Here is a 10,055-nt window from a genome sequence, read left to right as displayed (position 1 = left end):
GTGCAGCAACCCAGGAATGAGTCTTTAACACCAGGCTTGACAAAGTGATGATTCATCCCAACCCATGAAGGGGGTGCAGCCAGTAATCAGCCTCAGCACACAATGGGAGATCCATGTGGAGAGCCTTTGGCCAGAGACAAGCTATGTAAGAGAACCCCCCACCCCACCCCTGTGTCTCCAGCAGCAGTTAACACAGTCTCAGGCTTCCTTGTTGTTAATGTATATTCCGAATAGTACTTGGGAGGGATCCAACCGTCCTATATTTCACGAAACAATTCCCAACATAAATGGAAAGTCCAAAATGGCAACACAACAACAACGAAGAAGTCTCCCTCTGTTCCCTGTTTGCTGACTGTGGCACCATGTTTTGCCAGACAGTGTGTTAGTTATAACAACAAAAAGCTTGATGGTTGGACAACATCCCACTTCAACTTCACATCATAATGGCTCCTGAGGACAAGTCACACTGCTTCTCAGCCTGGCCTGAAAATGTGACCGCATTCCCCATGAAAAAGACAAACCCTCAGCAGCAGCTTATACAGCTCTTTTCCATTACCACTTCGTGGGCAGGAAACATTTTTCCCCTGGAGTAAGCTCCTAATTCCCCTTCTAAGGTTAAGAGGCTTTCAGACTTGGTTGTCTTAAAATCAATGCCCAGTGGGGTGGTTTAACCGGAGGTCCTCAGAGTTGTCAAAGAGGCAGCTCTGGGTCCTTTGCCACTCTGCCGGCAGCCAGACTACTACAACTGGATGTCTCCTCATTTATCACCACAGTAATTCTAACCTTCAGTCTGACTTTGGGATCCTTCCACCAGTGTCCCATAGGCACAACTCATGAATGCCTGGAAATGTCAGCCTCCTCCCAAAACAGTCTCTTCGCTTGGAATACCCCATTCAAAAACACTCATTTAATCCCCCTGGCTCCCTCCCTAGGTCAACCCTTCTTCCTCCCGGGTTTCTTGATTCCAGTCTAGGAAAGGGTCACTCAACAAATGTCCACCATATTACATTTAATTCTCCCTCCCCCTAAAAAAAAAAAATCCTCTTCATCATAATGGTGTGAGTTCTCTTTCTTATTCCAGGTGGCCCACTCTGGAGGAGAGAAAGCACAGACGCAGCGAGTGGATCCTCAACTCAAAATCCGAACACTGGGGTGTGGGGTGTGTTTTCTGGGAAAGCCTGCAAAAGGGTTTTTCAACTCAAGTGTTACATAATCTGATTCATTTATTTAGCAATGTCTAATTTTATAGTGGTTTCCCCTCAAATATTCCTGGAAAATTGTTATATTACAATGGAGAAAATTATTTTATGTCAAAATCAATTCTATAAAATTTGCCTCCTACCCATTCAAGCTAATAGCCACTAGCTACACACACTGGTCCACGGGCACACACACACAAATACCCTGATCCCAAACAAAACAAAACAAACAAAAAAAGGTCTTCTTCCACTGTAACTAAGATTTGATTTCAGCAAACCAACACTGGGAGCGCCTAGAACTCAAGGAAGTGCACAACTTGTTGCGGCAATAAACGCTGGGCCACGGTCTGAACAAAGCATTACAAAGAAGCTCCAGAAACCCACAGGGCCCGTGGACAAAATGTTGTGTGCCGGCAATCAATTCTCCAATGCACGCTCATCAGCCCTTTCCCAGCCCTCTTCCCAGCCCCAGCAAGCACCCTCCAGGACTCCAGTTCCTAATCTGGTTTTCATTCCGGCCCCGCTCCCTCCCCTTCCTTCTCAACGACCGTGAATCAATCCCATCCCGGGCAGGAAACGAGACCCAGGGCAGCCCCCTCCGCCGCGGCGGAACAAAGGAGCAGAGCGCAGCTGCACGCGCGGGACGCCCCATCGGGTCCTGGACCCCCTTCTCCCCTGCCGCCGCCGCCGCCGGGGCACGCCGCACCTGAACCCCACTCCCCAGGACGCCCCATTGTTCTCCCAATGCTTTCCTTCCCTGAGGCCACTCCGTGCCCTTCCCTAGAACCAGGGGGCCAGGAAACAGCTGTGGGCCAGAGAAAAGGAGGGGTTGTGGGTGAGAACGAGGAAGATCTGGATTCCACTCTGTCCACAGGTACAAGGAGGATGGGGCAAAGTAAGAGCAACTTAGTTTACAAGCCTTCTCTCCCACCCGCCCCCGAAGCAACTGCGGAGTCACGACCACCCCGCGCGACCTCCAGCGTGCGCGGGTTCTCGCCGCCGCGCCGCAGCGCCCGGAGGAGAGCGCCGCAACCCCCGCTGACCCGTGCCCCACGGCCTGCGGCGGGGCCACGGGGACGTCGGGCACAAAGGCGCGAGGCGCCCACTCCGCCGCCCCTAGCGGGCCGCGGCCGGTGCAAGCGGGCAGGGGAGAGGGGGAAAGCGCTCGCGCTACCTCGCGGGGCCCCGCTCCGCCTCCTGGTCGTCCTCGCGTTCCGGGACGCGGGCCCACCGCGAAGCTGCGGGGCTCCCGCGGCGGCTGCTCGACGGAGGCTGCTGGGCGGACGCTGTCCCGCGGCTGCCGGCCCTTCGCGCGCCCCGCGCTCCCGCACCGCCTCCACGCGCCGCGCTGGGCTCCCGTGCGCGCCCGACTGCAGAGTGCTGGGCTGCTGCGGAGAGCTCGGCTGCGGCGGGAGGCGTGCGGCCACTCCCCTCTCCCCGGCAAACGGAGGGGCTGGCCGAGGGGCGGGGGCGGCGACCTCGCCGCCTGGGATTCGCCCCTCCGCGCGCGGGCAGGACCCGGAGCCACCGCCTCCGAGCCGACTCACCTCCGGGCGCCCGGTGCCGGCTGCACAGCGCCCCCCGGTGAGCGCGAGCGGCAGCCTGCGCACCCGAGGGCAAGCCTAGATGGGGCCAGGAACGGAAGAGAGGAAAGAAAGGGGAGGTGTCCTCGCCCAGCACCCACGGAGAGCACGGCCTTATACCTTTTTTACTCCTGAATTTACTGACGTCAAGCAAGAAATGTAATAACTGGGGCGGGGGAAACAACTAGGAGCCAGCCTGGGGGCAAATACCAGCAAAGACTGGCAGTGTTCTCAATTGTTCCTTCTGCCCTAGATAAAAAAGTTTGGCTACCAGAGAATATCAGCAAGGATTAATTTGACCGAAAGAGAATGGAAGTGTATTGAGTAGCAAAGTATGCTTTTACTTACAAGGTTTTTAATAACTCACATTATGCTAAGTAGACACTGGCCAATTCTCTGCTACAAAAAATGAAAGGTAGTTTAAATTTCAAATACCCATATGTGTCTGAAAATAGCGTTATCAGTGGCCACTGGGTAATGACCAATGATGGGGTATTAGTCTGCCTATTATTTAGGCATGTTGGAGGGGCCAGGGAGTCAGGACCTCCAGCTTCTCACTCCAGCCTGCCTCTTGCCTCTTTGTGGAATTTAGAACATGCCACTTGACCCGGGTCCCGGTTTCCTCATCCTGGAGGAGGGAAGGGTGCTCTTCCAGCCTTACTCACTGGGTGAGGTGAGGATTACTTGGCTAAGGTGTTCAAAGGAATGTAGGCACAGTAATTATTACTCATGATTCTAACTCCTTTATCCTGTAATGAAATAAATTGCCATAAATGGGGCCAGGTTTAAATGGACTGACCTATATCTGGAAACTGTCACTAAAATGAGGTGAACCAAAGAATTCATACCATATATAGTAACTCTGTTCCCAGAGGCATAAGAACCACAGGCACTGGGATTTGTCAAATGTCACTAGTAGAGTTTGGAAAGGTGACAATTGCCCAGACCGTATCTGCTTGGAACTGTATCACCATTGATGACACTATGTGCATCAAATTCAGATCTGCAGAAGACATGATAATGGGGTAAGCTAAGGTATATTGAATATCAGGTACTGTTCCATTCTTGTTTAATCTTCACAGAAACCTGAGATAGGGTTCTTTCTTTTTCTTATTTTAAAGACAAGGAAAGCCGAAACCAGAGAGGTCTTCCAGCTAATAAGCGGAAGTGGTGGTCTGAAGACATGTCCACAAATTCATTGACACTCCTCCCATTAAAGAGTGGAGTCTAATTGCCTTCCTCTTGAATGTGGCTGAACTTAGTGGCTTAATTCTAATGAATAGAACGCAGCAGAAGTGATGCTGTATGACTTCTGATTCTAGGTCATGAAAGGAGGTAGAGCTTTCACCTGGCCCTCTCTTGGAACACTCACCCTTGGAACATGGCTGCCATGCTATGAGGAAGCTCAGTCTATGTGGAAGGTCAGGCGTAGATATTCCAGCTGATGGTGCCAGCTGAGAACCCAGGCTACAGCCAGATACGTGAGTCAGTGAGCCTTTGAGGTGACTCCAGCCCTAGTCACTGACTGACCACAGTGCATAAGAGACCTGGCGAGAAAACCCAACTGAACCTAGTCGGTGCCCTGAATCAGGAGACATAACAATATTGAGAGATTGTCTTTGGAGAGGTCATTACATAGCAGTTGACACTGGGCACAGTGGGAGAGATGGGATTTGAACCCAGGCAGTCTGACTCCAGTCTCCACAGCAATCACATTGCCTCAGACCTTGCTGACCTTGCCTGATGAACACCAGCCTTCACAACAGTGTATGGACCTGCTACACGAAGACACATTTAGGCTCACTTTTCCACTTTGCCCATCTGATTTCAAGTTCCAAACAGATGACCTATAGCAGCTTGGCAATAAGGAAGCCTCTGACTTCTGTATCTAGTCCAGCTTTCCAAAAAATAACAAGTTCAAATGGCAGGTTCACAAATACCAAATGTAAACAAATGGTTTGAAAGAGTGGGGAAACTATCAGCTTTTCATCTTTGAATAGGACCAAGTGTTCTTAAAAAGTGGGTTTGGGACAAGTATGTGCTGATAGAACTCCTGAGAAAGCTACTCTTAGGAAGATTTTGGAGCTCCTGCCCCAAGGAAAAGATAGGGGACCTAGTTATATGGAAACAATTCTTCCTCTAGAAGGACCTAGCATAGTGGGGACACTTATGGCTCTCCCCTGTTTTTCAGCAAATTCAGAAAAGAAAATATTAGAAACTGATGATCATGTCCTAATAATCACTGAGAAAATGAACCAAGAAGCTATTAGAAGCCAAAAGTGCTTCTAGAGCAATGTGCTGCTTCTCTTTCAAAAACACCATTAACCTAGTTTTCATAAATCTCAAAATCCAAACTCCTGAAGACATACCATGAGGTTTTGAAATACTTTTACCTTCTTGGCCATTCTTTTCAAAAGTCAATCAATCAACAACTTTTGAATTTAAGAGAAGCAGATTACAGTTCTAGTAACTGTCAAGAATGGATAATAAATCCACCAACTACAAAAGCATTTTTTACTTTCCCATCAGCCTATTTAAAGGAAGTAGAATATATGAAGAAGCAGAAAGACTGTTATTATGATTTTAGGGTGAAAAACATAAATTATCAAATTATGGGAATAAAAAGAATATAAGAAGTGTACTTTACCACAATGAAAACATGTAATGATTTAAATTAAAACAAAAGAAATCCTGCCATCCTTGTGGGAAAATGTAGATATAAAAGCACATTTGTGTGTGTCCCAGGAAAAGAATTCCCACTGAGCGTGTAGGGTTTGTTGTTTTTCTTTTATCGTAGGTGTTTTTAACTCGAGTCCTTTTAAAAATAATTTTTTCTAAATTCAACTTTGGGGGAAATAAACAACAAAAGGACCACACTACCTGCTTCTACCTCATTTTGGTGCAGCAAAAGAACTAATGAGCCGGAAGTCATAATTTTACATGTTCTCACTGGCCCTATCTGCAGCTAGCTCAGAATTTTACCCAGAAGGCTCACGCTGCCTGTCCTGAGTTATTTTACATCATCTCTAATGTGTTAAGGGCCTCCAGTTCTAAAAAAATCTAAGAGCGCTCTGGCCATCTTTTCTCTCTTCATCTACCTACCCAAACACTTAGTTGTCACCCACTTTCCTTATCCTTTAGACCAAACCCAATTCTCACCTATTCCTGATCCTTTTCTTGAATTGGATCCTGCCTTCTCTTCCATGGTAACGTCTTGATGCCACATCCTCTCAGTACCTATTAATTTGTTCCAGGTTATAAAATCTTTCTAGTTGTTCTCTTATAAATGTTGGGCTTCTTCAACTACATGATAGATATCTAGATTAAAGAAGTAATTCATTTAGAAAGCTCCAGGCCCATGACAATAAGAACAATCTTAGAGAGCTTACCTGTTTTCAAAAGTGTTCTTGGGTGCCTGGTTGGCTCAGCTGGTTGGGAGTCCGACTCTTGGTTTCTGCTCAGGTCATGATTTTAGGGTAATGATCTCAGGGTCATGGGATCAAGCCCCGCATCAGGCTCCTCCCTCAGCTGGGAGTCTGCTGGAAATTCTCTCTCTCCCTCTCCCCCTTCCCCTCCCTCTGCTTTCACTCTCTCAGTCTCTCTCTCTAAAATAAATACATAAATAAAATCTTTAAATTCAGTAAACACTTAAATAGTATATCTTACATAGTTTCATGCAAAAGAAACCTTTTTTATGTATTTAAAGAGTGGTTTGAAAATAAATGCTTCATCATCTGCCTTCGGCTCAGGTCATGATCCCAGTATCTTGGGATCAAGTCCTCTGTGGGGCTCTCTGCTCAGCGGGGAGTCTGCTTCTCCCTCTCCCTCTGCCACTCAGCCTTCTTGTGCTCTCTCTCTCTGTCAAATAAATAAAATCTTAAAAAAAAAAAGAAAGAAAAATGCTTAATAAAGTATTATTTGAAATTCACATTAGGTAGTATAAAAAATATTTCTATGGCATTTTCAGCCTCCAGGAGAATAAACACTACTCTTACTCTAAGTATTTAAGAAGCTGGAGATAGAAAGTGGCTAGGAGAGGGGCGCATGGGTGGCTCAGTCGGTTACATGTCCGCCTTTGGCTCAGGTCATGATCCCAGGGTCCTGGGATTGAGCCCTGTGTTGGGCTCTCTGCTCAGCGGGGAGCCTGTTTCTTCCTTTCCCTCTGCCTGCTGATCTGCTTACTTGTGCTCTCTCTGTCAAATAAATAAATAAATAAATAAATAAATAAATAAATAAAATCTTAAAAAAAAAAAAGAAAGTATCTAGGAGAGTGGATCTTGAAACTCTCATCAAAAGAAAAAAATAAGATGATTTGTAACTACGATGATGATAGATGTTCACTGAACTATCAACTGGTGATCACTTTGCAATTTATACAGATTTTGAACTGTTACACTACACACCTCAAACTAACATAATGCTATGTCAATTATACTTCAATAAAAAAAAATTAATTAAAAAAATTAAAACAGTAGATAAATGCCAACAAGAATCTTAGAGGATAAAATGGCTGATAGAATTTCTCCCGGGCAGGAAAATTCACTAAAGCTTTTTGAAGATTAAAAAAAGGAAGAATTAAAGCCCTCACAGATCGGTTCCTTATAGGTACTGGCCTATGGGAAGATCAAAAACAACTATTCTTCATAAAAACATAACAATGTAATTGAGCACTAAAATCAGGCAGGGAAACTCCAAGTGTAATTTTTCTCCTCCACAAAATTCATTTGTCCATAGCTCAGAATACTCTGATCCCTCAAATAAATTATAGACCCATTGCCAGGAAATTTAAATTGCCTGCATTTTTCCCCTTTGCATTCTGTCATTTGAACTAGTAAAATAATTGTCTTTTTTATTTTCTCTCAAGCTGTAGCATGTTAGTACCATTATGGCAAAACCTTGCTGTAAAACAATAAATCAACCTGAAGAATAGCTAGACTTTTTTCCAATCTTTTTTTTAAAGCATTTTCATTTTTCTAATGATAACTTGTCATCTCGTTGCTGAGGAGACTCGAGGAGGACTGCAAGGAAAAGCAAATATTATGGCAAAGGCAAAAAATACTGGCTGTCTATCCCAAATGAAGAGCCATTTAGCAAACATGCAAAATAAGACTTGGGTTCTGCTGCAGTCCCTAAAACAAAATGTCCATTTATTTGAGTCTAGTATATACATTCATCACAAGTGTCAGCATAGGAAAATGCTGGTAGAGAAAGATAATTGCTTAACAAAAAAAAAGGTTCGTTTCTTAACAACCAAGATGACATATAATCCAGGTTGAGGTACTACTGACTAAATAAATCAAAATTTAACTTGGAAGTATGAGCCAAGGCTTGGTAGCAGGTTTGAGAGCTGCTTCAGCAGTGTTCTCAATCTTAACATCTTCTGTACAAGATGAGAAACTCCATGAGGGCAGAATTTTTATCTCTTTGGTTCACTGTTGTGTCCCCAGAGCCTAGGAACATTCAAGATATTCAATAAACATTGTTGAACTGGTGAACGAATTTCATATATTATTACTTTAAGTAAATTCAACCAGCCTGTCATCTCAGTTAGTTCCAGATGGATCTTAGAGCAATTTTAAAGACTTTCTCAGCAAGGTAGAACAAAACAGGTCCTATGATGGCTTCACAGTGGTGATCTACTTCAATTCCGAATAAAGCTGGAAAAACTTTAAAGAGAGTTGCATCAAGGCAGAGTCCACCTTATACAGAGGAAGAAGTGGACCCCATGAGCCAGGGCATTAAAAAGTAACCAGCTTCCAAAGCAAGCAGAACTTCTACTGAAGAGATGAATAACCTCTTTTCCCATCAGACACACCAAAATGTGGGCGTTTCTCCTCAAATCCACACATGTCAATATGACTAAAAGAAGGGAGCAGACGTTTATGTCTTTGACCCCCTGGGGCCCTCTTGCCAAGCCTGCCCTCACCTGCCCCAACCCTCATCTCAACAAGTGGGTGCTTGGCAAGTTCTGCCCAAATCTTAGATGACCCTGACAGAGCTCAGGGTTAAATGCCTTCCTCAAATACCTTCCTCTGGGGCCCTGGGTCTATAAATTGCTTCAAAAGTTCCTACTCTCCTGAAGTCTTCTTAAAACTTGTATGAAAACTAGCATCTCCTCGGGGAGGGGTCCTGCAGGATCTAGCATGCTTCTACAAGTCCACAGTTCCATTAAATGGAAAAGCATGTTAAAAACTTTTCAATTTTCTTTGTGAATCTTTATCAACCTAAAGCAGTTATCACCACCCCAATTAAGCTTGGGCATGGGAAAGAGAATCTCTTTATTTCTTGGCACATGGCCTCTTCCATGCCTAAATGGTTTAGTCCCACTGAGTGATTTTGATTCGTATGTAAATACTCTAGATTATCAGCCACAGGAGACGTTCTACCTTGGGGACTCTCATTCTTGCCTGTGGTCAGGCATCATATACCAAGGCCAAAGAGTGAAGTAGATGACACTTGACCTACATTAAGAAGTATTTGAGTGCCTACTCAGTCCCATGTTGGCTCCATCACTAGGATGCCATGGTGAACATGATGGTCAAGATCTGGAACCTTCCAGGAATGTATGGTCTAGCTTCAGGTCTTTGGCACCTTCATCACGTGTATATAACTCCCCTTTCCTTTGTAATGCCTTCCAAGTCCTACAGGCAATGAGATCCCTGATACTGCCCCTAGACACCTCTAGGCCTCAGCATCTGCTTATCGGTCTCTTTCACTATCCTGAGACAATCTTAAGGACAGAATCACATCTTATTATTTCCTTATTCCCACGTTCAACATAGTTCCTGGAACATAGTAGGTACTCAATAAATTCTTGTTGCATGAATGAATCCAATTTTTTTCCAGTACCTTCTTTCATGGGTCCTGCATAACTCTTATTGCTTAACTTGAAAAATTACCTCTTTCTCTCATAGCAAACCTCACAAAATTTAGTGTAGTATCCTCTTCTAATACGCTTAAATACAACAAATAGGTATAAATATTTTTAAAAGACATTTTTCATTTTTAATCCATCTTGGAACTGACATCTCCTATGCTTCTGGTATACATTTTCATACTTTGATGCTAAAGGATTCTTATTTCTGTAGAAACAGATACCCTAGGCTGACCTCATTCAGCTTATCACAAATGTTCCCCATTGCTTTCTATCTCTACTGCAGAACCAATGCATATGTTTTCCCCAGCCTTCCTGCCCAAGTCAAATCATAAATATTTTTAATCTATGAACGTTTAAACTCAAAAAGATTTATTGGGCCACTTTAAATACTTATTT

At 44.6% G+C, this 10,055-nt stretch overlaps 1 protein-coding gene across 4 annotated transcripts in view; it reads right to left on the bottom strand.

Annotated features, from left to right (window-relative positions):
• The window catches only part of MYO1B (myosin IB), a 175,220-nt gene extending 172,608 nt beyond the window's left edge, over nt 1-2,612 (bottom strand). For 2 of the 4 annotated variants that reach the window (XM_045806363.2, XM_045806362.2), the window contains exon 1: nt 2,374-2,507. The gene's annotated coding sequence lies outside the window, so the exon portion shown is untranslated. Of the gene's footprint in view, nt 1-2,373 lie in introns of all 4 variants that reach the window. The other 2 variants (XM_045806360.2, XM_045806365.2) reach the window with 2 other exon arrangements.
• Between the last annotated feature and the right edge of the window lie 7,443 nt (nt 2,613-10,055).

This window comes from Ursus americanus, chromosome 1 (genome assembly GCF_024610735.1).
Source record: "Ursus americanus isolate L20-20 chromosome 1, mUrsAme1.1.p, whole genome shotgun sequence".
Taxonomy (NCBI): domain Eukaryota; kingdom Metazoa; phylum Chordata; class Mammalia; order Carnivora; family Ursidae; genus Ursus; species Ursus americanus.
Note: the sequence above shows the minus strand (reverse complement) of the source record. Positions and strands in the feature narration are given on the sequence as shown.